Source organism: Elephantulus edwardii, unplaced genomic scaffold, assembly GCF_000299155.1.
Source record: "Elephantulus edwardii isolate Elephantulus edwardi_28Jun2011 unplaced genomic scaffold, EleEdw1.0 scaffold00113, whole genome shotgun sequence".
Classification (NCBI taxonomy): Eukaryota; Metazoa; Chordata; class Mammalia; order Macroscelidea; family Macroscelididae; genus Elephantulus; species Elephantulus edwardii.
The window spans coordinates 3,231,987-3,237,971 of NW_006399863.1; positions in this window are offsets into that span (position 1 = coordinate 3,231,987).

Consider the following 5,985-nt stretch of genomic DNA (forward strand, 5'->3'; position numbering starts at 1 on the left):
ACTCCCTTATGATTTTCCTTTGTTTACCTTCCTATGATTCTCAATAAATACCCAGAAAGGCATGGCTTGAGGCTTTCAGTCATGGGAACTGCTGATCCCCTGTTTTTTATGCTCTCTGGTCTATCTCATTCTTGGTAGTCTATCTCATTATTAATAATTATAAAAATACTTTACCCTCAATCTGCAACACATTCTGTATCAGGCATTGGTCTGGGCACTGGGGATGTATTAGGGAGGAAAACAAAAAGATCTACCTTTGTGGAGTAGGCACTCACAATGGAGTGGGGCAATAGATAGAGAAGCATCATATATGGAAGTCATGATAAATGGGAATCATTGAGAAAATAAAGTAAAAGGGGGTAGAGATAAGGGAAAGTTGAATGTGAAAGGCTACTGATTGATCTGGGAAGATCTCCCTTGAAGACTTACATCTTAAAAACATAATGGAGAGTTGTCATAAGGCAGCGTCAATTCAAGGGTGGTAGGGTTTTGGGGAGAATGTCTACTCTTAAATCACACACAGAACCAGAGCAAAAATAAAGAGAAAGCTAAAATTAACGTGGCCAAATGTCAACAAGTGGTGATTTTGGATAAAGGATGTGTGATCATATTTTGGAAACTTTTCTCTAAGTTTTAGTTTATTTCAAAATGTAATTTTTAAAAAAATCCAAAAAGAAGGACGAACGGAAATTGGCTCTCCCACTAGCATGTATAAAAGCCCTTTGATGAATTGTCTTTGTGACAAATGAGTATTTGTGTGTCCTTAATATTACATCCAAACTCTCGAGGGGAAGTTCCTAGGGTCGAGCCATGTTCTGTAAAACGAGCCCTCCCTTAGTGTGACAAGGCTCCACTGTGGATCCTTAAGGCACTGGATAAAGCTTATCTATTTACTCCTGCCTGAGGAGTCTGACTCAGTGGGTGGAGATTTCCTGTTGCCCTTCATGCTTTTATTTTAACTGTTGTTTGGGGGTAGGCATTTCCGACACAGCATATATATTAATGCTTTGTACTTTTTAATATTCATCTATAACCCAAATGATGTCTTAGTACTTCCTACCTTGGTTTGAAGCCAAATAAACTTTGCTCCATTACTTTTTTTATTCTGAGATGATTGTAGTATCTAGAGGGATATTCCTTATGGCATTATCTGCAAAGCAAAAATAGAGTTCTAGTGAAATGAACAGCAGTAGATGCTTTCAATGAAATATTGTGCAAATGATAAAAAAGAATGAACAGTTCTGTATAAAAGGACATGCAATAATCTCCAAGGTGTACTTTAAAGGGAAATATGCAAAACCATTTTAAATATTGCCTAAGTATGCTGATGAATAGTCAATGAGTGTTTTTTGCCTGCTCAGCATATGCTCGTTTATGTTTAATCAAAGCAGTGCTTTTGAGTCAACTAATTCTGACTCATGATACCATGTGTGTCAGAATACAATTGGGCTCCATAAAGTTTTCTTTCTTAACATATATTGTACTATTTTTATTGTGAAGATGAAAGATAAAAGTACACAGAGCAAAATTAATTTCTAGATCTCAGAAAACAATACATTATGCAACCTGATTAGTAGCTAAAAACCGAGTCAAACTGATGGTGAAAGTGGGGTGAAAACAGGTTCATTTAAATAGCCAGCTATATCACTTGACTTTTAAATAAAGAGAAAGGAGTCTTCGAATATCAAGACCCATGGGACCCAAGTGATAAAAAGTTGTGGCTTCTTAATCTGTGTATTTTCCCCAGTAGATTTAAGTGGAGTGAACAGATCTCAGGAGAATACACTCAGCCCTAAGAAACAGGCCTGTGGGTATCCGGCTTCTGCTCTCTCCAGATAAACCTACTTTCCAAAGTTTGAATTAATTTAAGCCTAAACATGTATGTTATTGCTGTTGTTGTTATGTGCCTTCTAGTCTCCTGTGACTTATAGCGACCCTATGTACAATAGCCCTACACTTTCCTCTATTCTGTGCCAATCTCATTGTCTCTGAAACACCTACTCCCATTACTCCAGTCACTGAATTAATTCATCTTGTTGAGGGTCTTCCTCTCTTGCGCTGTCTCTCCACCCTCCCTCCTCCCTCTCTAAGGACTGGTCTCTCCTTGCAACATGTATAAAATATGTCAGATGAAGCTTCAGAATCCTTGCCTCCAAGGAACAGCCTGGTCTTACTCTTTCTAGGATGAACCTGTTTGTTCTTCTAGCAGTCCATGGTATATTAAATACTCTTCTGTAGCATCACAGCTCAAAGGCATCTATTCTCCTTCTATCACTCGCAGTCATTGTCCAGCTTTCTGATGCATAGCAAGTAATTACAAAGACCATGGCCTGGAATAGGTGCACATTAGTCTCCAGACTGACATACTGAGCAGCTAACAAAAGAAAGCTTGGGAGAAAAGTCTACTGATATATTTCTGAGACCTCAGTAATTGAAATCCACATGTGGTGGCCCTATATGTGCAAATTAGAACTATTTCTGAGGGTTTTAAAGCCTGTAATTTCTCACACACAGATCACTAGGTCAGCTTTTGGAGGCCCCTAAATGTGTATGTACTTCAAGATCTATCCTGAAGTACTCTGCCCTGCAATCCTGAAGGTACGCAGTTCAAATCCACCGGATGCTCCACTGGAGAAGGAGGGACAATCTCCTCTTGTTCCATTTGGATCCTATTTGATGGTATACACAACAAGGAATTAAAAAAAAAAAAATCTACCCTAAAGTACAATGTCGTGAGTGGCATTATCCATGTGCATACAAGGAAAACCTGTTACTATAAGCATTATTCAAATATAATCACCAACCGAAAATTAAGAAAGTGAGGATTTTACCAACTTTTGCAGATTGAAATTGATCAATCATGCAATCAAGATGCATTAATAATAATAATTGGTAACTGGAAGGCAAAAATTGGAAATCAAAGGAGATGTTGTTGTTGATTGTCGTTGAGTCGAGCATGACTCATAGCAACCCTATAAACAAAAGGCCTGAAGCCTTTTTATAACTATCATCATTTATCAATGTTCATAGAGTTTCCAGAGGCATGTTGTTTAAGACATAGATGCCACTCCTGCTTCCAAACTGGATACCAGCCCCAAACTGTTGACCAACTACCTTTTTGAACACAAGACCGAATCCAATCAGCTCACACCCAACTGTGAACAAAACAAAAAAACCCAGAAAGGATAGTAGTCAGAAGATATGGCCTTAATGATAAACACAAGGCTGAAGATCACATGACAGAATTTTTTACAGTAAATTATTCATTGCCAACACTTTTAAAAAACACATAGATGATGAACCAACAGATGGACCTCACCTTATGAACCACACTGGATCAGATTAACTACGTCTGTGGAAGAGGACAATGGATGAGATCAATATCAGTAGTCAAAACAAGACCCAGGATTGACAATGGAAAAGACCATCAAATACATACACGCAAGTTCAAATTGGAGGTAAAGAAAATGAAAACAAATTCATGAGAATGAACATGCAGTCTTGAGTCTATTCCAATTGATTAAAAAAACTACATTGAGAAAAGACTGGAGACTTTGAACACTAATGACTAAAGACCAGAGGAGTTGTGGAATGATGTCAAGGACATCATCCATGAAGAAAACAAAAACTTGTTTCAGAAACAGGAAAGAAAAAAGAGGCCAAAATGAGTATCAGAAGAGGCTCTGAAACTTGCTCTGGAATGAAAAGAAACCAAAATAAGAGGAAGGAATGTTGAAGTAAGAGAATCAAACAGAAGACATCAAAGAGCAGCTTGAGAAGACAAAGATTTTAATGTGATGTATAAAGAACAAGAGCTAGAAAACCACATACTTAACATTTTTAATATTGAAAGAACTGGAGAACTAATTCAAGGCTCAAGTAGCAATAGTGAAGATTTTAGGGGCAAAATATTGAATGATGCTGGAAGTATCAAAGAATATGGAATAAATTCACAGAGTTACTACACCAAATAGAATTGGCTAATATTTAACCATTTCAGGAAGTAAACACGATCAAGAACCATCAGTAATGAAGGAAGAAGTTCAAGTTTGAGATAATTGTTGTTGTTAGACATGTAACCTATACACAAGGGGACTGGCTAGTCTTGTCAATAAGTTGAGTGGCTCCAGCAGCCGAATCAGATGAGGAAGGAAAGGAATTAGCACACTCGCTGGGCTCAGAAATTCTTGCTTCAGCTACATTTGCTGGAGCAGCAACCATAGCAGAACCAGAGAAAAACATGAGATGGTGTTACCTTGGGACTGCTGACCCCCACGGACAGAACCAGAGCTAAGCTAAGAGCCTTTGTGCCCAGGTTTGTTGATGAAACCTGGAAATGAAAGTGGAGTGGGAACAATATTGGCAGGACTGAGAACTTTGGAATACTGGCCTAAAGCCGGGAAGCTCAGGACTGAGGTGCCTTACGAGCACATTTCATAAAGCTGTCCTGATTGAGTGATTGTGTTTAGTTTCTAACCTGAATTCTATTCTTTTGACTTCCCCATTATGGTTCTGTGTGGTTTGTGAGCTAACACATTGGATTTTAGACCCATTAAAGCATTAAGATTCGAACTGAGATGAGTAGAAAGAGATGTGGGAAAATGGGAGACATGTCTCACATCATAGGAATTGGTTTGTGTTGTTGATACTGTTGCTGGAGACACTTCCCTTTTCTGAAGCTAGTAAAGGTCAGGTATGGCCGTCTCCCTGCAGCCTTTGCTTTTTACATCCAGTGAATTATATCAAGAGGAGACCGTGTGTCTTTCTCCCAAAAAGCTGCTAGTAGAACCTAACAACTACAATGCCCAGCCTTTGGGCTAGCAGTGCCTCTTGCTATGCTACTAGAGCTTTCTTCACCCATTTTTAAGAAACAAATAAATAAATTTGTACTCAAAACCCCTAATAAGATACAGAACATTACCATGACCCTTTTCAACTTCCACCCTCCTCCCTCTCTAAAGCAATTATTGTTCATATTTTTTCCCTGGTGATTAAATTTTACAAAAGGGGCCTTGATAAAGACTTAGCTTTAGTGCTTTCTCACATGGGCACATGGAAAATCCACTGGCTCATTAAAAAGGAAAGGTAACTCTAGGATACTCTCATGCAATCAACAAATATTTGTTGAATCAAAGAGTAAAAGAAATTAAATCACCTGATTGTTTTTCTCTTTAATAGTTTCACTTTTTGAGAAAAGTAACATAGTGTATGTATATGTACTGGGGGGGGGAGAGAAAGTGTACATATGAAAAAATACAAATTAAATTAAAAATCATGCACTATGGGGAAACATCTGCAACGATTTAATGATGTTTTCATCAGTCTTTCCCAGTGGTCTTCTTACATAGCCATACAGTGTTCTATGTATGAAATTTTACATACATGGAATCATATATATTGCTATGTACCACCTGGCTTTGTCATTCACCAGTATGCTCTAGGCATTTTTCTTTATAATAAATACGAGAATAATAATTTTTTTCTTTAGATGCCTGATACTGAGTTTGTGCCTTCAAGACTGTGATGATTTTTCTGCTCAGGGACAGAGAACATGTGCTTGATCCTGCTACAGACATGCTGAGCACACATGGAACCATTATAGGCTTGGCTGGCACTTGAAGAACTGACATAGGAAGTTTTGTTTGGTTGGGTTTTGGCTGTTGTTTGTTTGTTTTGGGTAACATTGTAAAAACCTTAGTTCCTTTAGTATGAACCATCAACCTGGCCCACATTAGATGCAGGTTTTGGTGCTTTACCAACTTTCTGTGTATGTTGCTGTTGGGTGCTATTGAGTTGGCTCTGACTCATGGTAACCCTACGCACGACAGGACAAAACATTGCCCAGTCTTGTGCCATCCTCACAAAGCTCTGGAGCTTGTCTCATTGTTTTCTGGAAAAATATTGGGCCCTTTCCAAAGTCAGTAGTGAAAGCATTGGTAATAGTTATCTGTTCGAGACAGTAGCACCTAGTTGAGTTGTAATGTC